This window comes from Amblyomma mixtum, chromosome 1 (assembly GCF_055824585.1).
Source record: "Amblyomma mixtum isolate Tamu chromosome 1, ASM5582458v1, whole genome shotgun sequence".
In the NCBI taxonomy this organism is placed as follows: Eukaryota; Metazoa; Arthropoda; class Arachnida; order Ixodida; family Ixodidae; genus Amblyomma; species Amblyomma mixtum.
This window is the reverse complement of record NC_143012.1, coordinates 60,578,581-60,606,365: the sequence shown is the minus strand read 5'-3', so window position 1 is coordinate 60,606,365 and position 27,785 is coordinate 60,578,581. Positions and strand designations below refer to the sequence as shown.

The following is a 27,785-nucleotide window of genomic DNA, read 5'->3' as shown; positions in this document are numbered from 1 at the left end:
CAGACGACGCTACCGACGCTTCTACGGCACCATATTGTGGCTCGCTCGGCACGTATGCGTTCATTGCACGTTTTGTTACCTTTGTTGCCGCAAAGATGCCGTTTCACTGCTGCGTTCCACTGTGTAAACAGCGTGGAGTCACCGACAGCAACGGAAACAAGGTATGTACGTGTCACAGCATTGTAAATGCTACTCGCGGGTGCGTTTGTTCTTCGGTGATAAAATGATCGCGTCTGGGGAGAGACTCCGACTTGTTTGGTGTACAGCTGAGACATATAAAGGAAGCTTGCCCTACGCTAACCGTTTTTCGTAGCGGGAATGTGTAAAATTACGACAAGATTATATTCTGCGTCGTTTGATGAGCTGCGGCACCAGCTTGCACGTAGAGTGCGTCCGTGCCGCCGGTTTCCCACGGTGCCTCGTTGCAAGCTGAAGCTTCGCGCCGCTTAGGAGTAGAAACAGGCGCATTGTGTCACGTACGGAATCGAATGACGCTAGCGGTTATTCGGTATTCTCGGTGTAGGAGGTGGCGCATAGGTTTCGTATGTCGCATTTCTGCACCCAGTCGCGTCGAGGATTCGGCTGCGTGACGTGCCCATGAATGTGCTTCATGCGCCCAGAATTTTTTCGCGGCGCAAACTGATTAAAAAAAAAAAAGTGGCATCATTTAAAATAGTACGACGACCGTCGCATGTGAGCAGGCTTGCCTCTCGAGCGGATCCCTGAGGAGAAAATGAAGCTAAGTTTTAAACCTGGCACTCGGTTCCACGCACTGAGCCCGATCTCGAGCGCGGCTCTGTATACATATAAGCAACGAAAGTACGAACGCAGTGCCCTTTAAACATATTTGCGCTGTGGTTTCACTTTGTTAGTTGGTACTTCGCTTAAAACAACTATGCTCACGGTTGTGCTTCAGGGGCTAGGTGATATCACAAGAGCCGCAACAACTTGAAACTCTCCACCGCAGACTAGAAGTGCGTGTCCGATGTTACCATCTTATGCTTGGGACGTTTAGTTAAGCTGTCGCTTTTTGAGAATAGGAAAGTTTTCATGCGGTGACAAGATACAGAGCAACTTCTAACAATTTGGTTGAGTCATTTTGTTGCAAAAGGTACTAGAAAATGAAGATCAGGTTACAGCTCTGTCTTTCTTTATAGGTGTCCTTTCACCGTTTCCCGAAGGACGCCACACTGCATAAGAAGTGGATTGTAGCCATACGAAGAGATGAAGGCCCAAATTTTGCTGTGACCAAGTACACAAAAGTATGCTCTAAACATTTTCGAGTGCATGATTTCATTCCTGGTGTGGCTAGTGGCCATAACATTCTCCGAGAAACAGCAGTGCCGTCTGTGTTTAGCTTTGGTAAGCAGTGCCAACAACGCAAGCCACCAAAGCAGCGTGGAGCACTGCCACCTAAACAAGGCGCCAAGCCGCAGAATCAGCTGCTGCCCGCACAAGATCACACGCCAAGTCTGACAGCAGAACAGGCACTGTCTACTTCTAGAGATGCCAGCATGGAGGCAGAAACTGAAGATCTGCCGGAGCTTGCATCTTCAGATCAATCACATCAGGGAGAAATTGAGCGTCTTGTTGCCATTGTCGAGAAGCAAAACAAAGACATCCGGAAGCTTCACGATGAGTGTGGTCTTTTAAAAGAACAGCTGCAGTCAGCAAGGGCTGAAGTTCTTGAACTACGAACAGAGAAAACTGCCATGGCTCACCAGCTTACTTTAGAGAAAGAAAGAACATCTGCTTTTTCTATTGAACATTTCAAAGATTGTGATGAAGATGTGCATTTCTATAGCGGGCTGCCAAGCTATGAGCACTTCATATCTCTCCTGGTCTTCCTGGAACCTGGGGACGATGGCTGCAATGTTCTGCGTTCTGAGGGCAACAGTTCAGCTAGGTCGGCAAAGGGCCGCAAGAGGAAGTTGAGCGCTGAGAATCAGCTCTTCTTAGTCTTGGTTAGGCTGCGTCTCGGATTGTTTGAGGCTGACCTAGCACATAGGTTTGGCATCGCACAGTCTACAGTGTCAAGAATATGCACATCCTGGCTGAATTTTCTGTATAACAAATTGGGCAGTTTACCCTTGTGGGCAGCTAGAAACGTGATTAATGAGCACATGCCAGCTGTGTTTGTTGGTGACTATGCCTCAACAAGAGTAATCCTAGATGCCACAGAGATTCGCTGTGAAGTGCCATCATCTCTGTCACTTCAGTCGAGCACCTATTCCTCTTACAAATCCTCGAACACGTTCAAAGGACTCATAGGGGTTTCTCCTAATGGGCTCGTAACATTTGTGTCTGAGCTGTTTACAGGCTCCACTTCCGACAGAGAGTGTGTAGTAAGGAGTGGGTTTTTGGAGCTAGATTTTGAAAAGAATGACAGTGTTATGGCAGACAAGGGGTTCGTTATTGATGATCTTTTGAAAAAGATGGGCGTGAAATTGAACACACCCCCATTTTTAAGAGGCGGCACATTTTCAAGAGGCCAGGTGCAGGAAACTAAAGAGATTGCATCGCTCAGGATACACGTGGAGCGGAGAATACAGCGAATCAAGGGGTATCATGTTTTTGACCGACCAATCCCTCTTACTCTAGCTCCAATGATTAATCAGATTTGGACAGTAGCAACTATCCTCACAAATTTCCAAAGTTCTCTAATTCAGTGCCAAAACAATGCCGATGCATTTTCATAACAGCTCCATGCGAGCTTACCATGGCAGATAAACAGCACGTGTGCAATGAAGACCTAACACAAAAGAGGCTACGCAGCGCTGCATTTGCAGCACTGTTATCTATTTTTGTTCTGTATTTGTTGCTCTTCCTACATTTATCTGCCTGAATGAATTGAGGCAGTGCTCCAGCCTGTCTGTTATTTGTTGTATTTTATCCCTTCTTACAAGCTTTGCTTTGGGTTATGGTTTATGGGGTCTAACTTCCCAAAGCGTCAGGCTATGAGAGACGCCGTAGTGGAGGGCTCCGGAAATTTCGACCACCTGGGGTTCTTGTACGTGCACTGACATCGCACAGTACACGGGCCTCTAGAATTTCTCCTCCAAAGAAATTCAACCGCCGCGGCCGCGTCTTTCGGGTCAGCAGCCGAGCACCATAGCCATTGAGCCACCGCAGTGGGCACCACTCTGGTTATGGTGCTCGGCTGCTGACCTGAAAGACGCGGGTTCTTTGTACAAACTCTGCTTGTTTTACGTAACCTGTTCTGCAAGGTCATTGTTTTTTTTTTTGCTTTTTGATGGCTTTTCACATCCCCAAGGGACTCAGGCTATGAGGGGTGCTACAGTGGAGGGCTCCGAAAATGTTGACGACCTGAAATTCTTTAACTTGCACTGACATGGCATAGTACACGGGCCCCAGCATTTCGCCTGGATCGAAATGCAACCGCCGTGGCCGGAGTCGAACCCGTATCTTTAGTGAACAGGCGAACACCATATAGCCACTGCAGCGGCGAAGCTTGTTGTTCCAGTGAAATGCATGTCCATAAGTGCTTTCTCCATTCAAGAATCCTTTCGTGTTGTATACTCTTGACTATTGTGAGCATTGCTTTATTCAAGTCTTGTGCAGTTTGTGCCATTAAGGCATAGCCATACGAATGATGCTTCACATTTGTCACTGTGCTTAATATATGTAATACATACTTTTGAAGCATTTTTCTACATTGTATGCTTTGTGCAGCAACAGCATTTAAAGCACTTGAGATGAGGCACAACGCTAATGCAGCCCGTGCTTTCACATGCTTCTGATGTACGTTGTAGTAGTAAGGCCTGTATACTTTATGCCATCACATTGATGTGTTTTAGTTGCTGACATACTCTTTTATGCCCAATTTTCCTTCTACTATGAAATCTGAATAGTGTTGCTTACCACTTTTTATTCTCCACTTTGTACCAAGCATAAAATGTGTTGCGCTCCCACTGGCAAAGTCGGGTGCATATTGTCTGCAAACCACACGAAAAATGAGGCCGAACCTATCTGAAAACCGCACTTCTCCATCAGAGTGATAGCTAGTAGTGGTAGCTGTAGTCTGATGTACACACTGTACGAGGCAAAGTGCTTGTAAGAAGTCTGTTTATATTCACTGAAAGAGTTTTCCTTGGTGGTGTAGAGGTAGCGTACCCAGCTATTGCGTTAAAAGTGGCTTGTGGCAGAGGATGCTCAAACTGTGAGAGCAGCCAGGATGACCATGCCTACTGCCTAGCTCAAGGAGAAGCAGGCGGAGACTGGCATTCAAATAAAATTAAAAATGATATCGCATCATGGACACTTAATAACTTAGGTGCTCTCATTTTCATGTGGTTTGTGGACTTTGTATGTCCAGATTCTTTTCCTTTGTGGCCCACTGGCCTGCAGATCAGATGTGATTTAAGGGATCATGTATTACTGCATACAGGTCATTCATAGAAAGCTGGTAGGTTGTGCTGGCAGGCTATTTATAGGCACTTTTAAGGCGAAAGCTTTTCTATGCTCATGGAGCGAAAATCTGCGTGGGATCTGTGCGCTGATGAGTCACTCGATAAGAAAAAAAATCCTAAAATCTTGTGGACGGCGAGATTCTAACCACCATCCTTCCGTTCCATAGCTGAGTATGCCAACCACTACGCTACGCCGGCTTCCTGCTAATGCCTATGCAGTTCTTGTCTAGCATAAAGACCCTGGAGAGCGTTGCACGAAAAGCTTTCGCCTCATCGCACTTTGGTTCACCAAAGTGCCCTCTCGAAATTTTTGTTCCAAAGGATCGCAGTAGTAAGCGGCATGTTTTGTATGTATAGGTAATGAAGAGTCTTCTGTTAACATGTCGGGCTGTAGTTCTTACTCATTTATTCACTATTTTATATTTATATTTCTGGCATTGCTACATTTGTAATGATGTCTTTTGTGATGTATGGATGTTTTTTTCATTGCTTCCTTGTTTTGTTGTGCTGCTTGTATATTTTGCATACTTTAACAATACTTCTCTGTATCATGTTATTCAGAGCAATTGAATAAGGAGACAAAACTTGTAGCTGTAGCATGTGTAATGTGGGGACTCGCACAGGTAGTGTGGACGGCCACAGTCCTTGTTCCAGCAGTGCTTCTCAGTACGCCGGCGTTCGCAAGCGCGCACCAGAGCTTGTTGGAGCTTCGTCAACTTTGTCTTCTGTCTTCTTCCTCTCCTTCATCGGCGCTAGCCGCTAGGGCAGCAAACCCCAACTCTCTTTCTTACAATACCCCCGGGATGAAAAGGCGCCATCCTGGCGGCCTAAGGGCACGAGACGATGGCTGGGTCGTAGTACGGCTTCAGGCGGTCTAAGTGCACAATTTCACGGCCGCGGCGGCGATGATCAGACGAAGGCGTGATGGGCTCCATGAGATAGTTAACTGGCGATGTCTGCTGCACAACGCGATAGGGGCCCTGGTATTTGCTCAGCAGTTTTGCAGACTGTCCTGGGCTGGAAGAGGGCACCCAAAGCCAAACCAAGGATTCAGGAAGATAGGGCGGCGGCAGACCGGGAGAAGCGGCACGGGAGCTTTTCTGACTGTGCTGGTCGTGTGAAGTAAAAGAACGGGCGAGTTGACGGCATTCTTCGGCATGCGCAGCGGCCTGAGAAACGGTTGTAAATTCGGACGAATCGGGGCGGTAAGGAAGTACGGTGTCCATGATGGAGGAAGGCTCGCGTCCGTACAGAAGAAAATACGGGGGAAAACCAGTAGTGGCTTGTGTTGCAGAGTTGTAGGCATATGTAAACGAAAGGTAGAACGCGGTCCCAGTCTGAGTGATCGGCAGAAATGTACTTGGCCATCATGTCGCCGAGGGTCCGGTTAAAGCGCTCGGTCATGCCGCTTGTCTGCGGATGGTACGAAGACGTCGTGCGGTGAACGATATGACACTCCTGAAGGAGGGCTTTCACGACGCCGGACAAGAAGACGCGACCCCGGTCGCTGAGCAATTCCTGAGGTGCACCGTGACGAAGAATGATGTGCTGAAGTATGAAACCGGCTACGTCAGAGGCCGTCGCAGCTGGCAACGGGGCAGTTTCGGCATAGCGCGTGAGATGATCAATGGCGACGATGATCCAGCGGTGCCCTGCGGCAGTGCTGGGAAGAGGGCCATAAAGGTCGATTCCAACACGGTCGAATGGCCGGGCCGGACACGGTAACGGTTGCAGAGGAGCAGGTGAGTGCGGTGGTGGGTTCTTGCGCCGCTGACATTCCAGACAAGAGCGTATGTACTGGCGGACAAAACGGTACATACCCTGCCAATAATACCGAAGGCGCAGGCGGGTAAAAGTTTTCAGCACACCGGCATGAGCACATTGCGGGTCGTCGTGATAAGTGGCACAAATGGCGGAGCGGAGATGCCTGGGGATCACGAGCAGCCATTTGCGACCATCGGGGAGGTAGTTCCGACGGTACAGCAGCTGGTCACGCACGACAAAGTGATGAGCTTGACGACGGAGCGCTCGACAAGGGAGGCGGGCTGATCGGTTGTCTAAGAAATCCAGAAGAGAAGTAATCCAAGGATCTTTGCGCTGCTCAGAAGCCATATCAATAGTGTCAAGAGAAGGTGTGAGGCCGGAAATAGATGGCGAGTCAGGCTCAGAGGTCACAGGGGAGCGCGAGAGAGCGTCGGTGTCGGAGTGTTTACGACCGGAACGATAAATGACTCGAATGTCGTAATCTTGTAAACGCAGAGCCCAACAAGCGAGGCGGCCAGATGGATCTTTGAGTGACGACAGCCAACAAAGGGCATGGTGATCTGTAATTACATCGAACGGGCGCCCATATAAATAAGGACTAAATTTTGTGATCGGCCAAATAATTGCCAAACATTCTTTTTCTGTGACGGAATAATTAGTCTCCGCTTTTGTGAGCGCACGGCTCGCGTATACAACGACGATTGATTGATTGATTGAAAACATCTTTATTTATTCAGTATTTTCAGAACATGTGGGTGGGCCGCCTAGTCCGGTAGTCCATTGGCTGCTGCTGCTGCGGTGGCCCTCCCCACCAGCCAGTGCTGACGGTCAGGATCATCGCTGAGCAGAATAGCCTCCCACTGCTCCTCCGAGGGGTTGGGAATGGGGTCAAGTAAGGGATTAAATTGGCATGCCCACACCATATGGTAGAGGTTAGCTACCTCTCCACAGTGTGGGCACTGCGGAGAGTATAGTGTAGGGTACCACAGGTGTAATTTAGCTGGTGTTGGGTATGTGTTGGTTTGTAGTCTCCTAAGGGTGTTCTCTTCTAACTTATTGAGGGATTTGTGTGGTGTTGGGTACTCCTTTCTGGCTGTTCTGTACGGCGCGAGATTGTCAGTATACACTGCTAAACCTATCAGGTCACGGCACCCTTCATGGTCATCAGGGGGAGACGCCCGGTATAGAAGAGCTCGGGCATGCCTGTGAGCGGCTTCGTTTCCTCCTGGTAGTTCCAGGTGACCGGGAAACCAGATGATTGAGGCTTGGTTGGGTGGATGCTTAGTCAGCAATGACAACCCTGACTTATGAATTAATTCGGAATTGTAGTTGCGACAGGCGTTCTGGGAATCAGTGAGCACAACGGCATTAGGGTTATATGCTACAGCTAATGCAATAGCTGCCTCCTCTGCGTGAGTGGGGTTAGATGTTTTCACCGAGGCGCAGTTCACCATCGACCCTGAAGGCGTTGAGACTACAATAGTCATGACTCCATTCTGTGGTCCTGCTGCGTCCACGTAAAGGGTGTTAGTCTGCTTGTCCCATTTCTTCTGCAGGGCTTCCCCTCTTGCCTTCCTCCTCTCGATGTTATATGCGGGATGCATATTCCGCGGAATGGGGTGCACGTTGATGCGTCTTCTTACATCGCGTGGGACCTCTTCCCTTTGGTCAATTGTATAGGGCTGATTAACATGGATCTTCTCGAGCAGTTCTCTGCCGGGTGTTGTGAGTGCGAGCCTATTGAGTTGTGAGAGCCATTGTGCTTCCCACATCTCTTTGAGGGTATTATGTATTCCTAGAGCCATGAGCTTGGCCGTTGGCGTGGAGTTCGGTAGCCCCAGTGCCGTCTTGTAGGCTTTCCTGATGAGTGTCTCCAACTTTTCAATTTCCGACCTGGAGAGGTTAAGGAATGCCGTCCCGTACATTATCCGCGAGATCACGAAAGCTTGCACTAAGCGGATGGTGTCCCTTTCCTTCATGCCATGGTGTTTATTTCTGATACGATGTATCATCCGGAGGATTTGCTCGGTGGATGTTGTAAGCTTCTTCATTGTGGTGGTGTTCTGTCGCCCCTGCGGGATATACTGCCCTAGGATCTTGATCTCCGTGGGTTTCTGTACTGGGTGGCTCTCTATATACACCGAGATGTTCTGCGCTAGGGGTGTCCTCGGGTTCTTCAGAATTAGCAACTCGGACTTTTTCCGGCGCACACTGGAGGCCTCTCTCTCTGGCGTACCGGGCCACCGTGTCCGCTGCTGCTTGAAGACGCTCCTCGATCTCGGCGTCACTCCCCGAGTTGCACCAGACAGTGATATCATCCGCATACAATGTGTGTTTGATGCCGGGAATTTCGGAAAGAAGGCCTGGTAGATCTTTCATAGTCAAGTTGAACAAGAGGGGTGACAGTACCGCCCCTTGCGGAGTTCCCCTCGGGCCTAGAGTGATGGGATCTGATTTTATTCCACCGAAGTTTATAGTGGCTTGCCTGGCTGATAAGAAGTTTTTGATATAGTTGTAGGTTCTTGCGCCACAGTTGGTATCGGCGAGGCTTTGCAGGATATTTTTATGTAGAACGTTATCGAACGCTCCTTTCAAATCTAGTGCCAGGATGGCCCTTGTCTGTGACTTGGGAGGTGTCTCATGGAGGTCTTTGTACAAATACAATAGGGCGTCCGGTGTTGATAGGTGAGGGCGAAAGCCGAATTGAGTGTTAGGTAGGAGGTTGTTATCTTCTAAGTATCTACTCAGTCTCGTGTTGATGACCCTCTCTATGAGTTTCCCCAAACGAGGTCAGCGATATCGGCCTTAGATTATCCAGTTTAAGGGGTTTGTTCGGCTTCGGAATGAACCGAACCTCGGCTGTCTTCCAGGATATTGGTAACGTTCCAGTAGCCCAATGCTGCTCATTGAAGCATTCCACCAGCGAGGTGATGGTGTCATCGCTGAGGTTAAATAAGAGCTTCGCTGTTATCTGATCTGGACCTGGAGCTGCATTTTTTCTCATGGCCGCGATTTCTGCTTTGATTTCTTCTTTCGTGAGTGGGATGTCCAGCTCGGGATTCGGCAGCCCAGAATACTCCGGCTGTTCCACGACTTGGTCCGTGCACAGATACCTGGTCTTGAGCTTTTCCATCAACTCTGTGTCCGTACCAGGGGTGGCGTGTACGATCTTCGTGAGCCTGTCTTTAGTGGCCGACTTGCTGCTGCTGGGGTCGATTAGGACACGTAGGAGCTTCCAAGTCTTTGACACCCCTAACTTCCCCTGAATACCATCACAGAGCGAATTCCAGTTCTGTCTGGTTAAGGATATGGCATAGGCTTCTGCCTTTTTGTTTATCTCCTCTATTTTTTTCTTGAGTTTGCGGTTAAGCCGTTGTCTGCGCCACCTCTTTGTCAATGAGTGCCTCGCTTCCCATAAATGTAGAAGGTGCGGATCGACCGCTGGGCAGTCCTCTGTCGTGCAGACCTCTTTTGTAAAGGCTTTCAAAGTGTGCACCTCATCTTTAACCCATTCCTCTAGGTCGGTAATAGGGTTTGCAGTAGATGTGTGGGCCTTTCTCCACCTGTCCCAGTTCGTAACTCTTGCGATGCCTATTTTGCGCTTGCACGCATTTGTGCTTATCTCCAGAGAGAGTATGAAGTGATCGCTTCCCAGGTGCTGTTCGGTATTCTTCCAAATGGCGCTTTGTATGTTCTTGGTGAACGTCAGGTCAGGACACGTATCTCTACTGACACTGTTTCCCAGCCTCGTAGGGTAAGTGGGATCGGTGAGGGTCGATAACCCTTCTTGCGTCACTACTTCTTCCAGTTTTCTGCCTTTTGGTGTCGCTGCCGGGTAGCCCCATGAAGGGTGTGGTGCGTTGAAGTCGCCCCCAATCACGCAGGGGGAATGGCCCGCTAAGGTCAGAAATTTCTTTATGAGGGAGCCCAATTTTGCGTGCCTGTCTTTAGGAGGGCTGTATACGTTCAATACGTGCGTGCTTGCCGCTCCTCTTTGGAGAGGAAGAATAGTTATATAGCAGTGCGCAATATCCGGCTCGAAAGGGTCGTGCAATATGGCAGTGTATAATTTGTGCACTAACGTGGCAGTTAACTGGTCGTGCTGGTAAGTCACATAGTCTTGGAGTTTAATAGGTATTAGGTGGGGTTCTTGAATTAGGATAGCTGCCGGTGGGTCAGATTCCTGAGATATAAGGAGATTTAGAGCAGCCTGCTTTCTCCTGTATCCCCGGCAGTTCCACTGCCAGATCTTTACTCTAGGTTTGGCTGGCATGTTGAATCCGTATCGGATGGCTCGTCCACTTGCATTGTACGAGCGAATTTCGACTTATGTCTTTTATACGCATGTTCCTTCCGAAGTGCAGAAATTGCCGTCTCCGTGTATCGTCGGTTGTTTGCAATCTGCTCTCGAATTTCTTGGAATTGGGCGTTCACGTAAATTGGAAAAGCTTGGAACTCCTCCTTGAAGGACCTCAGTTCTTGGATAATTTGTTGATAGACCTCGCCTAAGGCGGGCTGGGAGCTAGGTACTACCTGCTGTTTTTGGTTTTGAGGAGTCGGCTGAGTTACCGGCGTTATTGCGTTAGTAGTTGCTCGCTTAAGCTCTTGGTTTTGGATGGTTAAAGCACTGACTTGTTTTTTCAGACTTTCTATCTCTTTTTTGAGTGCTGCCAACTCCGTGTTATTCTGAGGGGAGGACGAGGGGAGGGGAGGCCACTCTGCAAAGCTCACCTTCGAATCTGAAGGCTGGCCCGAGGACGTCTTCTTCAGCGCCCCGGTGGTCTTGATGAGGTTCTCCTTCCCTTGTTCTTTACCCGCCTCCACGTGACTGCCGTTCTGGGTGGAGCCTGTTGCCCGGCGTCTTGAGCTGGAACGGCCGCGGGAGGCGGAACGAGAGCGGGAGACTGATGACGACGCTCCTCTGTGTCGCTGTGCAGGCTGCCTCTTCTGCCTTGACCTGCTCCTACCTTCGTCATCTTCAAGTTGCGTTGTTGATGCCACGTCTGATGACGCGGTACTAGCGTTCTTGTTCAGCGGTCTCTGGAATTTCTCCTTGCAGTCTCTTGCATAAGTCTTGTGCGGGCCCTTGCACAGCGCGCAAACGGGTGTGCACTCGTGCGTCTCATCTGGACTCGGCGTTCCACAGGTTTGGCAAGCAGCCCCCTTGGGTTTCGGGCAGACGTCTGCTCGGTGACCTGGCGTTCCACAGTTGATACAAGCAGCCCTCGTTTTACGGTAGATGTAGCAGCGGCGCTCTGACCACCCGTAGTTGACCGCGAAGGGAACCTTCTGCCCGGCGAAGACGATGACTGCCGACGTAGTCTTGCCCAGTCGGCGCGCTCCCAGGATAGTATGGCTGGGTGAGGAGACGTCTTGGAAGATAGAGTCATCACTCACTTCAGGCTTGATATTATGTATGACACCCCTGCAAACATCCTCTGGCAAGGCAACATAGGCGGTGACCGTTATACTCTTGCCGTCGAGGTGCAGACAATTAAGCTTGGCGAGGCGGAACGCGTCTTCCTCACAGTGAGTACACACCATTATAATGTTCTGCTGGCTAACAACGCGCAGCGTTGGCTTTTCCTGTAGAGGGGTGTTGAGGGCAGCTTGGATCCCTAATTCGAGATCGTAGGAGCGTGAAGCCACAGATTGCAGATCCACCGTGGTTTTAGGTCGAATGATGACTTTGTATGGAAAATTCCTGAGACTCGGTAGACGCGGAGGTCTTGGTGCAGGAGGCTCTCGGCGTTCTTTCTTCTCCGGCTCTTCCTTGGGAGGCGTGGATTTAGCTTGCGCCGCTCTGTCGTTGTTGCGCCGGGACCATATGTTCCAGCCATGGCTGTTGTCTTCCTTCGGGAGATCCTGCGGGGGCATCAGCTGCTGCTGGGATGTTGGTACATGACTGAAGTCCATCTCCGTCGGGTCGTAGCCTCTTAGAGAATTCATCGTGGTCGTGGTAGTGATGAATGAAGCGGGAGCACTCACTGGCGAGCGTCGTTAGACCCGCGTTGCGCGAACGCTATGCCGCGCATCCACGGGCGCACCGGCGTCTCCGCGGCGGTAAGGCACCCCAACCCCTTGGCCGTTAGGGTTAGCGCTCTTCTCGGGGTGACGAGAAGTCAGACAGGCTTTAGCACCGAAAATGTGGCACTCACAGGCTCACTGGTCGTACCAGGCGATGTCAGGCGTTGAAGGCAACCCGTGGATGGTAAATATACGGTGATCCAATATTCTAATCCGCCGCAATCGAAGATTGTCAACGGAGCCCATAAATCGCACGTCCGCTCGTGACGAACGCTTGCAGCGCCCCCTAAGCAACAACGTACTCATTGAAACCAGGTTTCCGCTGAGCTAGAACGGCACCGAGACCAATGTCGCTGGCGTCTGTGTGCAGTTCTGTAGGCGCGGAAGGGTCGAAATGGCGCAAGATCGGAGGAGAGGTGAGGAGCTGGCGCAGCGTAACAAAAGCTTCGTCACATGCAGGGGACCAAGCCGACAAGTCGTGGCTACCAGCGAGAAGTTGCGTCAGCGGGGCGATAACAGCAGCAAAATTCTTGACGAACCGGCGAAAGTAGGAGCAAAGGCCAAGAAAGCTTCTGAGTTCTTTCAGGGATGTGAGCTTCGGGAAATCAGCAACTGCACGGAGCTTGGCAGGGTCCGGGAGTACACCATCCTTGGACACGACGTGGCCTAGAATAGTCAGCTGTCGGGCGCCAAAGTGACACTTGTTTCAAGTTCAGCTGCAGGCCAGCGTCACTGAGACAGCAGAGAACACTCTCCAGGCGAAGAAGATGAGACGGAAAATTCTGGGAGAAGATGACAACATCGTCCAAGTAGCAGAGACATGTCTGCCATTTAAGCCCACGGAGGATGTTGTCCATCATACGCTCAAAAGTGGCAGGCGCGTTGCACAGACCAAAGGGCATCACATTAAATTCATACAGCCCATCAGGTGTGATGAAAGCTGTTTTCGGGCGATCAACGTCGGCCATCGGCACCTGCCAGTACCCAGAGCGCCGATCCAACGAAGAAAAGTACTCCGCTCCCTGTAGGCAATCCAGCGCGTCATCTATACGAGGCAGGGGGTAGACGTCCTTCCGAGTAATTTTGTTTAGCCGGCGGTAGTCAACGCAGAATCGAATGAAGCCGTCCTTTTTCTTGACGAGCACGACTGCATGGAGAAGCCCACGGGCTGTGAGAGGGCTGGATCACGCCGCGGTTTAGCATGTCGTTCACCTGTTCATCAATGATGCGGCGCTCGGCGGAGGAGACGCGATAGGGGCGTTGGCGCAGGGGTCCATGTGTACCAGTGTCGATATGGTGGCGAACCGCTGTTGCATGACCCAACGGTGCTTGAGGAGAGTCGACGGATGCGCGGAAGCGCTGCAGCAAAGCGATGAGCTGGGCGCGTTGGTGAGGTGGTAGAGCGGCATCGACAGAATGGGAAAACATATCCGGGGAGGACGGGTCGTGGACGTCGGCGGGAGGGGTGAGGGCGTTGATGTCATGGGCGTCAGGGTCATCAAGGACAGGAGAAGCGTCGTCGAGATCGATGACATCAACCGTGCCAAGCGATTCTCCCCGAAGTAAAGTGGTGGGGAAAGGCAACGGGTTCGCAATGTACAGAGCGCCACAACCACCAGAAAGGGTGAGCACAGCATTAGGGAGCAAAACAGACTTGCGGTGCGCACAAAGAGGAGAGGGTGAATAAAGAACAGTTGCGTCAGAGAGGGCAGCACAGGTCAGCGGCACAAGAACAGAAGAGAAAGCTGGCACGTCGACGTCGTCAGCGGCGAGAATAGGCGCGGCAGTAACAGGGGCGGCGTCCACAAGAGCATCACACAGCGGCGACAAATCAATTTCAGCACGTGCACAGTCAATGATGGCGCGATGCGCGGACAGAAAGTCCCACCCGAGGATGATGTCATGAGAGGAGCGGGCGAGAACGAAGAACTCAGTGGTGTACGAGAGACCTTGGATGACGAGGCGGGCAGTGCACGCTGCGAGAGGGCGAATGGGGTCAGCGCTGGCGGTGCAAAGCGAAAGGTCAGAAAGCGGCGTCATCACTTGTTTTAATTTGCGGCACAAGTTGCGACTAATGATGGACACGGCAGCACCAGTGTCAATAAGCGCGTCAACAGTAACACCTTCAACGATCACTTCAATAACGTTCATAGGAGCGGCGATAGGGCTTGAGACGGTCGTTGACGGCGCAGTTCTTGTCTCCGGAACTGCGGCGCCTTGTTTTCCGCTTGAAGTGGTGGGGACCAGCGGCGCATAGGAGAGAGCGAACGGCGTCGAGGAGATGGCGACCGATGGCTTCGGTTGTAGGAGTCAGAGCGAGGCGGAGAGGGATTCGGAGGCGGCAGAGGAGAAGTGACAGGGACGGAAGGCAACGGAACATCGTACGTCGGTGGGTGCCCGTAGTCGTAAGGACAGGATCCGCGTGTGCGGCACCAGCGGGCCACATGACCAGCGAGGCCACAGGCATAGCAAATTGGGCGGTTATCTGGGGTGCGCCACGGATTCACAGGGCGGGGACCAGTGCGAGGCAGAGGATGGTGAGGGAGGGGCAGTGCAGGGGCGAGCTGAAGCTGAGAGTATACGTTGACAGGTGGCGCATAAGCAGGCATAACCGGCTGAGGTCGTGGCCGGGCGACTGCTTCAGCATATGTCAGCGGTGCAGTGACCAGAGGGGGTGGATTAGCAGGCGGCAGGACCTCAGCTACCTGCTCCTGGATGACACGCTGAATAGAGGGCGACAGCGATGGCGTTGGAGCAGGTTGGCAGGTAACCAGCGATAATTGACGAGCGACCTCCTCCCGCACAAACTGCTTGATGTGCTGAAGAAGTGTCGGCTGATCGTGGGCAGGACTGTCTGCTGCCAAGCTCGAAATGGTGTCGTCCGAGCAAATGGTACGGCGGGGGACATGTCGCTGCTTGCGGAGCTCATCGTAGTTCTGACACAAAGACACCACGTCGGAGACGGTTTGGGGATCTTTAGACAACAACATTTGAAACGCATCGTCCTCAATCCTTTTCAGAATGTGTCGGATTTTGTCAGCCTCGCTCATAGATGGATTCAGCTGCTTACACAAATCAATGACGTCCTCGATATAACTGGTGAAGTTCTCGCCGTTCTGCTGGGCACGACTGCGCAACCGTTGTTCAGCACGAAGTTTTTGGACAGCGGGGCGGCCAAAGACGTCCGTCAGGCTGGTTTTTAGAGCCGTCCAGGTAGTAAAATCCGCTTCGTGGTTGCGGAACCACAAATTGGTGACATCGGTCAAGTAGAAGATGACATTCGTGAGCTTAACGACGTCATCCCATTTGTTGTAAGCACTCGCATTCGTAGGAGGCTAGCCAATCTTCTACATCTGTGTCGTCAGTGCCGCTGAAAATCGCAGGGTCGCGCTTCCGGACGGCACCGGAAGAGACGACAGCGGTGGGTACAGGTTGGGCTGAAGTTTTGGTTGTCGTGGCAGAGCCTGGTAGCCTGGGCATCGTGGCGTAGCTCCAGGAGAAGAGCAAGCAGCACCTCCACCAAGTGTAATGTGGGAACTCGCACAGGTAGTGTGTACGGCCACAGTCCTTGTTCCAGCAGTGCTTCTCAGTACGCCGGCGTTCGCAAGCGCGCACCAGAGCTTGTTGGAGCTTCGTCAACTTTGTCTTCTGTCTTCTTCCTCTCCTTCATCGGCGCTAGCCGCTGGGGCAGCAAACCCCAACTCTCTTTCTTACACATGTATATTCACTAGTAACACATTCCAAGCATCCACTGACTTTTGTTAAGTCTTTATGTGGCACTGTGTCTGCGTACAACATGTGGCAGCATTTGAGTAAAAAAAAAAGCTGTCCAGCTTTGTCTTCATGCATGCCCACTCTGCTTCATCGAAACGGATGCGCTCTATGGCAGTCCATTTTTCTGAACAGACAACAAAGTCTGCCCACTGGCATTCTGTGAGAGCCATTTGGCCAACTACTTGAGCATAGTATTCGTGGTCAGCTCTTCTGGGTCGTACACAAGCCTGTCGGGGCTGGCGCCTAGCCATGGAGATGTTGGGTGTACCACCAATCCGCAGTGCTGAAGAGTGATTTGATGGCCAAGGCGCCTCATAGTAGCACAATATCTGGCTGAGGCAGCACTTTCGTTTCTCCGGCCGTACTGAATTGCACGGACACGGGACAAGTCCTTTGGGTCAATAAGGTTCCGCAGGCCCTTGTTGGTCCACTGGTCGCTCTTCAGTACCCTGCCGAAGCAGGATGCAGTCAATCTGTTGAGCCGGCCCTCCTTCCAGCAGGAGCTTTGTGCCTGTTGCCTTGAATTCCGCTCAAGTTGTCTGGCATCTTCGGGAGACACCTGGATTTCCTGCAGGAAATAGAACAAAGTGTGAACCAGCAACGTCTAGCAGCTTGCTGTTGGGTGCCTCATTTTTGTTGTTGGTCTCGACTCAGGTAGAAATAAGTTCTGTGATCTCTTTCATTTTAATAGGGTTAAGTCTCGCCATGCTCCATGATGTACCCTTCTTCATGCATCATTGAAGTCTGCTGTTTTTACAGATGCACCTACCTTATGTTCAACTCTACAAGGAACTCTATAGCTACTATAGCAGGCAGCGGTGTGCATGCTTGCACAATTTCGGACAACCATATTACAGGGTTGCAGTTCGCAAAACTGCACAAAGAGGAAAACTAAATTGAGGTACTAGACCTAAGTTATACTTACCTTCAGTATACTCCATTCATCTTCACTGAATGTGTTGGGAAAGGTATGTTACACAGCTCCGTCAAATAGAAATAGCTCTGGAACTGGTGCAAATGCTCCACTTCCCACTGGAATATTTGTCCATGTCTTGAAGCCTGCAGGCAGCTTTGTTTGCTGGTAGGACAGTGGTGAACCAGAAGGCACCATTCCCAGTTTTGTGTCACTGAAAGGCCCCTTTGCAGCACACAGGACAGCAGCGAATTCACTGCTTCCAAGTTGATGGAGACTTTCGCCCAGCTTGTGAAAACTGTCCAGCTGTTGCTGCTCCTCCAGCTTTTTTGCTTGAGCATCATACACCTTTGCTGGTGTTGGCAGAAGTGTGCCGCCTTCACGAGGGCACCTCCAATCAATGTCCAGCACGCTCATAGGTCTGATGTTGTGCTGTCGAGGGCGCCTCCATTGCTGAGGGAGCTCAGTGCAAGCTAGCTCTGGTGGTGCTTCTTGAAATCCTTTTTTCTTTAGGAAAATCATGAGCCGCACAGCAGCAAGAATGTGGCTACAGGATCCACTTGATCCAGCAGCGCACTCGCATGTCGCATCAGTGATTGAACCACTGTTTAAAAATGCCAAAAGGACCTTGTACGGCCGGCCCATCTTTTTCTGGCTTCGAAAGCAAGTAGCCCTTGCATAGATGATGCCGAGTCTGTGAACGAAACAGAAATAAAAGTTTTTAAGTACACAGAATGATTTCACTTATTCGTTGTACAGCAGCACTTCAAATTTCTCATGAAGCCTGTGAATAAATCACGACTTGACTTGTAGTTAATGCATATGCATGCCTTGCTCTGATAAATTCATGCAAATTTTGGCTCAACTACAGCTCAGCAGTAGTCCTTCTGAGGTATAACCGGTGTGTCTACTGTAAGTATGCAAATGAGAGGAAAGAGGCCATGTAAGCTATGGTGAAGCAATGCATTGCTTTCACATTTAAGACTTAAGGCATGCCCCAATCAATGTACAGGGTACCACACGAGAACGTGCTATCACTATATAATTTGTATAGCAGACACAAAGATCATATGTAGAAGATAACACCAACGTTTCTGTGCAGAAAGATTACATGGTGAAGTGGGGTGTATGAGTAATCATTCCATGCCATCCATTAATACATAAAAAAAATTGAAGGATGCTTAAGCTTCGCGAGAGCATGTTGCAGCGTTGCCAAGGAGTCCATGGAACAGAACGCCATCGCCTGTTCCGTGCAATGCCTTTCCGGCAGGAAAGGAAATGATGCCTGTCTCTCATATCTCGGTGGACACCCGAACCGCGCCGTAAGGGCAGGAAAACGAAATGAAAATTGGTCTTAAGGAAACGAAATGACGCCTGTCTCTCATATCCTCATATCTGGGAGGACACCCGAAAGGAATATTCCCGACGCGCGGTGCGGACTACTACTACGAGGCGGTGCGAACTACAACGAGGCCGGCGGCTTTTCAACCGAAAGAGCTGCATCCGCTGTCGCGTAATATTGAAAGCAACACTTCATGAGCAGTGGCCAAGACGCGAGAATGTCGCGCCGGGATCGTGTGTAGCTATGAGCACGGTGCGCAACTAGCCATGAGACTACGCAAGCCCTGCGCCACGGAGCCCTGTGCTCACAAGAACTGTACAGCCAACATTTGCAGTCGCATGTTCTGTGCTGCTCAGGAGTAAGCAGTATGTTTTTGTTGGCTTTTTTTTACTCTTCATATACGATATCGCTGACTGTCCCCGCTCGTGAGCAGCGCACGCTTGAGTAAAAACGTTCGCGCAAGTGGCCTCTGGCTAGGAGCAGTGTTTACAAGGAATCCTAGAAATCAAGCATACGCACCTTGAGTCGCAGGCGTTGGTAGATACCGATGAAGGGAGCGTATACGATTCGACAGCAAATATGTAGGACTTATTCTGCTGCCGACTCGACGGCCCTGCCAACGCACACAAGTCTGCCAAAGCACTGTCTGACAAATGCGGAAGGGCTTCTAAATCGTTTTTCCACATCTCGTGGTCAGAGTTCGGAAAACGCCGATGTTCCGCCATGTCAACGCCGCACGTTGCGCAAAAAACTTCGGCACGCAAAGACTCTACGGCTGCTTCGGGCGCACGGAGCATGTATAGGAGGTATTCACTGAGGCCGCGCTACCAGACGGCGCGAGCGTCGTCGCGGCAGGCGCGCCATGTTTGCGGTCGTTTCAGGCCAGCTCGCGCAGTGTCACGGTGCGCCGTGAGGTACCCGGCCTGAACTGTTAGTGATCCGTAACATATTTGTACGTTGATGAATACGTCAGCGACCACTTATCTTTGTGGAGCGCGTATTGTGCATGAAGTTTGCAGCAGAATTCTTCTGCGCCGTGATATAACCGAGTTGCCTCAACTGGGCAGCAAAACTGGCTGGCTGCGCTGCACGCAAGAACGTACACGACTTGCAGCTTTTAATATCAGTTAACTGTCAGCTAGTCATGCAGGGCACATCGTGGATAAACAGCACGATTAATTACCGAAATTCCAGAACTGCCACCGCAGAAATTGATAATTCAAGCGCCTAGCTGTAGTCCACGAACTGCTGACGCTTCTCAGACGTACGGTCTTTCAGCAGAAAGGCAAAGCGTCATAGCTGCCTTATTTACCCGACAGAACGGCCAAACAAATACTGCCATGCGCTCGCAGCACGAACGGCAGACACAGCGAGAATGTTTTGCAGTTTTGATTGTAGCTACGTAGCGCTGCTTCGTATGCACAAGACCGTTTTCGCAGCCACGCAGTGTGCAGCCATTCCGCTAGATTCAGTTGTAACACGTCACTTTCAGCAGGTAGAGATGACAAGTTAAGCTACAGCTAAGTGAACAGACCCTTCGAATTACTCACCTCTTCAAAAACGGCATTTCGGCTGTCCGCACCGCGGACGTCGGCACCCACAGCACGGCTCTTGGACTCACCCGCTTGTCAAGTAATTGCACTCTCTCATAGGTTTATATCCTTTAATTCCTTGGCCTGCCAGCAAACTTAAGCCGTGCACAAGGTGGGCCTCGATACCGGTGAATTCAACGCGCGGCAGCAGTCTTGTATACGTCGCACACCATGCCGGTGCCTCCGCATTCCTACGGGGGGTCGACCTTTTCACAAAGTAGAACCTTCTGAGCGCACCCGCTCTTTTCTGCTTCGCACAGTTCACGGAATATTCACTCAGTCACGCGGCGGCACGGGTCGGACAGAAATTACGTGCGGCGAGATGCGAAATACACTCACATTTCACCCATCACCAGCTATTCAAACGCTGCGGCTGGCTGCGGCGGCCGCGCGCGCGACCACCAACATGGCGAATGCCGCGTCGGCCGCTAGCGCCCCTTGCGGATGACGTCATGTGAATACCTCCTTATAGACCTTATGCGAAATGCACTGCCATCTAGCGGTCGCCGCGCGCGATCCGCCATGTTGGAGGATAGCCGCCGGATTCACAGCACGTACTGGTACACGCTCGTCGCGCGCGCTCGAGTTTCACCGTCCTCAGCATGCCCATATATTGCTTAGTGTCTTGCTGTACGCAGAAAGGTTAAAAAGACGCCCAAGGAAAAAAGGCAAGAGTGCTTGATTTGAGCGCATTTCTATTTTTGGACTTCGATCCCCGACATCGGCGATACAAATGCTGCAGTATACCGTCGCTACATGTCGAGACGTCGCGAAACGCATTGCGTTATCGCCATGTATCACATGAAATTAGAAATAAGGTTTGTAGGCACGAAGAAAATATCACACAAAAGTAGTTTTTCTCCTGCAATTGCCCGTGAAGTGCTGCGATTATCGGCCTCACAAGAGAGTAATCGTGATCAGCTGTTCAGTGGTACGGGTCGCGCTTTGTCAGAACCATCGCTCCTAGCGTTATCCGCCGCAGCGGTTACACTCGTTAGTTTTTAGTGCGAATATTTGTTTCGACGGAAACACCAGCAAGGGTCAAGTGCCCGTGGCACGAAACGTTTGTGCACTGCAAGTCAGTCAATCGTTTCTGTTAGACCAGGGAAAGGTGCCTATTTTGTGGAGCGACGGCTTGATTGCATCATTGCATGTAGCGATTTCACTTAACCGACCGGTTTCCCCGAAACCGTGCGTTGTGTAAAAAAAAAGAAAGGACCGTAAGGGAAGCCGCTCAAGCGGTACCATAGTTGCAACTAGTAGCGGGAATGCATAACGCGTGTAGAATCCTCCAAAAATCTCAGTGCACAACTGCTTGCTCGTCGTGGTAAAGCCACAGACACTGCTGCATTCACGGGCTACGTGTTTTTAACGGCGATAGTCCAAGAATGGTAAACAGTTGTGTAGTGGGGTCGTGCGAGGACCTAGGGGTCTATGTGCCCGGTAATAATAATAACGTGTTTTCTTTCTCTGTCTAGGGCACTAAGGCAAACTAGGGGCTCTGGGCGCTAGAGCACTAGGGCAAACAAACAAATGCTGTATGAACTTTTCAAGGAAAACGAAAAGCGTCGCATGTTGACAGGCCACTTTTTTCGACACTGCCAACATGAGCGTGAAGTTTACTATCGTTCGCTTTCGGTGTCGACGCAACACACAGAAAACGCTACCACATCAGCAATTCAAGCGGCATGCCCGTTCGCAAAAAGTATCCAACCAAATAAAAACTGACTCAAACTAGACTGAGATGCGCACATTTTTAGCCGTAAACGAAAATTACACTTGCTTCGTACATTTCTTGGTGTTCAGCGTCGGCAAACTGACGTAGGACTACGTGAAAAACTTGTATCTCCGTACCAGGTGGCGTTCGGAAAGTGTTTTGGACGCGTAGTAAGTGTCTGCGAAGTCGCTTGGAAACTTGGGCAGCAGAAACAGGTCGACTGACCATTCAGTCATGTTTACAGGCTCAAGTGACAGGAAATAAGATTTTCGAGCCAGCACAGCAGTAAGGAAGCTAACGCAGGGCACGCCTAAATCCAGAGAGTAGAGGCGGAACGAGCTTCAGTCATCCTCCAACATGGCGGATTTCTGCTGGTTCTTCTTTTCTCCAATAGATGGCAGCAATTTTGCATAAGGTCTATAGGAGGTATTCACATGACGTCATCCGCAGTGCTCCGTGCTTCTCGACGTAACCAAGATGGCGGCCGAAATTTTGCACCCAGTGTTGGCCGACGTACAAGTAATTTTGCATATCACCAATATCCGTACCTACGCCATGGTTCAGCTGGTATATAGTTAGGGTGGTAGTGTAGCTGGTGGTTAGACTTGTGGTGATGCATCGGTTATACAATCCAATCTAATCTAATCTAATGTAATATAATCCAATTAAATGAAATCCAATGCAATCCAATTTAATTATCTAATCTAATGTAATCCAATCTAATCTAAGGCCGCCGGTGGTGGTGGTGGTGAAAACTTTTAATTACTGAAATAGAGTTTGGGAGCCACAGAGTGGCCCCGCTACATGGTCGGCGTCCCTAGTCCGGGACACCGCATGACAATGCCCCGTCTCTCGACCCGTTTCACCAGAGCCCTTTGGGACTCAAGCGAGGAGCAGTTGAGGAGGGCAGTCTCCCATGCCTCTCTGGAAGGGGTAGGGGAAGGGGGGACGTGGGGATTTTGAGTACACGCCCACACCATGTGGAAGATATTTCGCCGGTGGTGGCACCGCCACTACTCGCAGACGGCGCGAGATGGTCGCCCCATAGAGTTTCTTACTACTCTATGGGTCGCCCAGCTCTTCGGCGTGACGTCACACAGAGGTCATGCGAAAGGTCATTTCATGTGCACCGCCGTCGCTCGGCAAAGGCTTGAAAGTGCAAGTAGTAAAGCTTTTGCTTTAAAAGCAGTATATGTGGACGGCATAAACCTCAGAACAAAGTAAACGGCGCGTCGACTAGATGTATAGCCACGCCCGCTAGAGCTGCAAGCAGCTACGGAAAGCCCACTCACGACTGCGTCAGCTAGAGTCAGAGAAGAACACATAGGTCCATTCAATGGCTAGCAGCTTGGCTGGCTTCGAATGGAAAGTTCCTCAAACCTGCATGAAAGTTAACTGCTTAACTGCATGGTTACCCGGATATATAGCCTCGACCGCGAAAAAATGATTTGCATCTGTGGCGGAGCTCTGCTAGCTCCTATTGGTATACAAGCGTGAACGGGTCAAACCCGCCAAGCAAAAGGCAAAGCAAGATTTCATTATGACACATTGCTGCGGCTTGACATGCATTGAGTCGCATGAAGCCAGACATGCAGCATAACCAAAAAAAAGCACGGATCTGTTGAGCACAAATTTGCAAATGCCTGAGCTTGCTTTCCATACGGCAGCACTCGCATGATCACATGTACTAGAGCATGCACTCTAATTTGTTGTCATTGTTGATATACTCACAGCCATGAAGGAAAAACAAAAACTCGGCGGCCAGTGCAAAGCTAAATTGTGAAAACTATATCGACGAGCGGTTGCGATAATGATTGAAGATATGATAATATATTTCTGTAAACTACGTGGCGTCGCAGCTCGATTCGGACATGTATTCATGACTCGGGAATGAAAAATTTGTGGGAAAGCTGATTCCTTAAAATTACGTGAACATTACAAATACTGCATGCGGCTGGACAGCAGTCGAGAGAAAGAAATACTCGTTTCTCTTTCAAGCAACATCGGATCCTTTGTACTAATTTTCCAAATGCGCATGATATCACGCTCTGTTCATCGTAAGAGAAAGGTAAGAAAAACTTGCGACAACGTGACAGCGGCATGTGGTTCATCACGAGGAACTAAAAACTCCGCGACCTGTTCTTTGATGTGCACTGACATCGCACAGAATCACGGGCCTCTAGAATTTCGCTCCATCGAAATTCCACCGCCGCGGCCGGACTCGAACCCGCGTCTTCCGGGTCAGCAGCCGAGCACCATAACCACTACCGCGGCCGTCACTGAACATGTAAACCGAGTGTAATTTATTGCCCAGCTTACGCAATGTATGATCCAACGTAGTTCTTTAGATGTGACCCAACCAGTAAATTGGAAACTCAGCCGGCTTGCAGATTTCACGGGCCAAACATGCTAAACACGAGAAAAGGGATGGTTGCGTTCCTCATCTGAGTGTCTGTGCGCGAAGGGCGAAGGATTGCTATCGGGAAAAGCGTCAAATTGCTTTTCGTACGGATCAGGTGGTCGAAATTTGCGGAGCCCTTCACCAAGCCCTTAATTACGGCGTCTCTCATGGATGAAAAAAATGAGTCGCTTTGGGACGCCAAACATTACAAGCCAAGCCAAGCCGCATTGGCAAGAAAAGAAAGCTGCATCGCTAAGAGCATCAACAGTGGCAACAACTTCGAGTGCGGCCAGGTGCTGTCATATGGCAAGTAAACTCAGGCGTTTGCCAATTTTTGCTCAAAAATACGTCTTATTTTTGTGCTTGTACTGCTGGTCTGGCTTCATGCGGCTCAATGCATGTCAAGCCGCATCATGTCATATAGAAATCGTGCTTTGTGTTTGCGCGTGCTTGGCGGGTTTCCGACCCGTTGGCGCTTTTACCAGTCGGAGCAAAGCCGTAGCTTTGCAAATGTCTAGCCACAGATGCAGATCATTTGCCGCAGTCAAAGCTACTCGTGTAACCAGAGTTAGATCAGTTACCTTTGGTGCAGGTAAGTACTTTGCCATTCGAAGTGGAGAATTCATCGCGTGCACCCGCGTGCAAGTAAACGCAACAAGTGCTAAGGTGCCGATTTGCACTGGCTAGCCGCTAAAAATTGAATGGTTCTCTGTGTTCTTATGTGACAGTGTTGCTGACACAGTTGTGAGAGAGCTTTACGTAGCTGCTTTCAGCTCTAACGGGCGTGACTAAAGTCGATGTGCCATTTACTTTGTTCTGAGGTTCATGCGGTCCATTCTGCTTTTAATCGCTGAGTGAGTGCAATTCTCCGATTGTCGTGATGGTTGCTTTCTCGAGGACTAGTGGAGCCATAAAAGGCATGGTTCATATGCGCCTAGACTCCCGAGAAACTGTGATACCGTGCTTAAAGCGCTGCTATCTGTTTTGGGGCCCGATGTAGGTGATGCAGGTGGCGGTACTTGTAGCCTACTGATCGTGCCGACAAGTTAAAAAAAAAAGAGCATATCAATTTTAATTTTATTTTTGTGGCAAAGAAACCACCGCGCTCTGCTGTTATAGAATCATTCAAGGATTAACATTTAAGCGTTTTAATAGCCTGCACCGAGCAAGGACAAAGTCTTGACACTCTTCCATCCCATTATTTATCTTCCCTTTCACATGTCCTCGTGTCATTCATGTTATTATTGTTAAATGCACATAGTATAACAATGCTGATTGTGGCTTTGGGACGTTATTTTCATTTGGGCTGTTTTCTTTTTTTCCATCTCACAGGTGTCATAAATCATGTTGAAAAGACGAGGACTGCTAATTGCCAGCAGAATCTTCCAAGGGGAACCGCTGGCAACATCAGGAGACCCATAGGTTGATGCTTGTATCCTGTAAAACCGAGTATCCTTTGATCTGAATGTGTTGACCATAGTCCAACATATTTAATGTGAACCCTGAAACTGGAATATATTCCAGTTAGAGAGTAATTACGTATTAATATCCACCAGAATGCACCCGTATAGCTGCTTCAGAAAGTTGGATTCAAGTTATTCCATTATTTTTCAAAGGCTCTGCCTTACTTGTTCGGGGTGATTGTGCTTTTCTGCAGCTTTCTTTCAGCCATTGCTGCATTGTTTATGCATGTATTTCTTTGTGGCAGCACACTGCTGCTTCCAACTTTCTGGGGAAAACGTGTGTAAAGGAGACATGGCAAAAGATGCAGTGCTCTGGGCAAGGGCGTCCGCAGAACTTTTTTCAGGGGGGACACCCGTTGGCTGGGGATGGGGTACGCCGCGAGTTGGCACCAAAAAGGCACTATTTGTGGTTTAAACTACCCTCATAAAACGAAAATTAGAACAGCAAGTTAGTGCTAGGCTTGGAGGACGTGCATTGGATTTTATTAATGAGCCAAGAATTAATATTGATAATCAAAATGCAAAAAGTTACAATCACCAAAGCATGCTAATCAGGCTGTGTAGTTGTTTTCAGAGAGTGCATAAAAATATACGGCATTCCAGGCCTTGCTCCTCGTGCAGACGCCCATGGTTCTAGGATATTCAGTGTCCAACACTAAAATGGTAGGGGTTTATCATAGTTTAGCTGAGTAGATGTGCAGAACCATGTGTTCATTCTTCAATCGGAGAGGACACTTAGGGGGGGATAAGGGTTTTAAAAATAACTTTTTTTATTTATGGCTGGAATGTCATGAAAGTTTGCACACAGATGCATTTTTCTCTTTTGATTCCAAATATGTAATCATAACTGAGCTGGCGGTCTTAAATCTTTCAAAGTCTAGAATGTAATTAGGTAATTTCTTATGCAGCTTTAATGAACTTTCTCATTGCATTTTGTTGCTTTTATTTACAGGAATTGATAGCCAGAGAGTTCCCATACCGGGTGACATTCTTCGATTTTCTCTGAAGGCATGTCACCCTGTTATACTGTGTCGAGAGTAAAAGGTCCCAGTATTTGACACTGCAACTTGTTAAGCCAATTGCAAATTGCTATTTATACATGGTCTAAACAAAATAAGTAAGAATGCCATTGGATATGGAAATTTGCTAGCTATCAATTCATGTAATTAAAAACAACAAAATGTAATGAGGAAGTTCATTAAAGCTGCGTAAGAAATTACATAATTACATTCTAGAATTTATGATAACTTTTGATCTAAGATGAGCAGCTCAATTATGACTACATTTTTGGAATCAGAAGAGAAAAATACATCTTTGTGTAAAATTTCATGAGATTATAGCCATAAAAAAAAAGGTCAGTTTTAAGACCCTCGTCCCCCCTTAAGCTCCTCCTTAAAGGGGCACCGCGATGATTTCCTCAGTACCAGTTAATATCATTAAATAGATTCGCCATGCTTTCCAGAGACCAGAGCAAAAAGAATGATTGAAATCGGAGCACGCAAACGAAAGTTATTCCACTCTGAAAATTCAAAATGAAAAGCTCGGGCGAAAACGCATTTCACTCGCCCATTTCAGTCACCCAGTACCGAGATTGGGCACTACCAATCAGAACCACACCTAGCGCACACGCAGCGGAAGCGTGCATGCAGTTGTTGCTTTGTCGGGGCTGTAGACAGCCGCGCATTTTGACGGCGTCTTCCCTCATGTACGCGGCGCCGTAGTCAAGGCAGGGGTGACAAAGGAAGCTCCCCGAAGTTTATTAGTCGGACTGGAAGGCTGTCGGCAGTAGCTCCCCTCGTCCCCAAACTCGACTCCCGTCTCCTGTCCGGCCTTTCCCTTCACAATTTTGGGCAAGGTGTGTCAACTGGCTTTTTTTTTCGCTGCGGTCTTGGTATGGTCACGGCTGGTCTCGACGTGTGCGCTTTCTGGTTTGAGCCAACGTTTTTTGAACAGCGCTGGCCGCCATGAAGATTTGAAGCGGAATGGAAAGTGTTGCCCCTCGCTGTATTCTTGTTAGTTTTCGTTCGCTTTCCCTGCTTCTTTCCAGTTTTTGTGGCATCCGAAAAGCTTTCAGTACTCAGAGACAATCAATATTTTGGATCCATTTCGCGATTATACAGGAACAATATGCAAACTGGACGCCCAACCAATGAGAAAGGCAGCGCCCTATCTGGATGCCACCTCATTTCCGCTGCCGCAAATGGCCGCCGCGTTGCGACACCATCGGCTCGAAACAAGCATTTCTAGCGAAGATTAAAAATCAAATATGATTTCGGTGATCTCATTGTGCTTTCAAGACTTACAATTTCCCTTACTCTGCATACAAAGAATAAAGACCCCATGCTTTATCTATGTCGCAGGG

The 27,785-nt window shown here is 49.6% G+C and overlaps 1 long non-coding RNA gene and 1 pseudogene across 1 annotated transcript; one reads left to right on the top strand and one right to left on the bottom strand.

The window, feature by feature from the left end:
* Positions 1 to 4: 4 nt before the first annotated feature.
* LOC149366424 (uncharacterized) lies at positions 5 to 26,585 on the top strand. Its single transcript, XR_016283848.1, has 3 exons — positions 5 to 161; positions 1,158 to 1,262; positions 25,293 to 26,585. It is a non-coding gene; the product is annotated as an uncharacterized LOC149366424 (long non-coding RNA).
* On the bottom strand, positions 15,327 to 18,975 carry LOC149366425 (uncharacterized; annotated as a pseudogene).
* Positions 26,586 to 27,785: the final 1,200 nt, after the last annotated feature.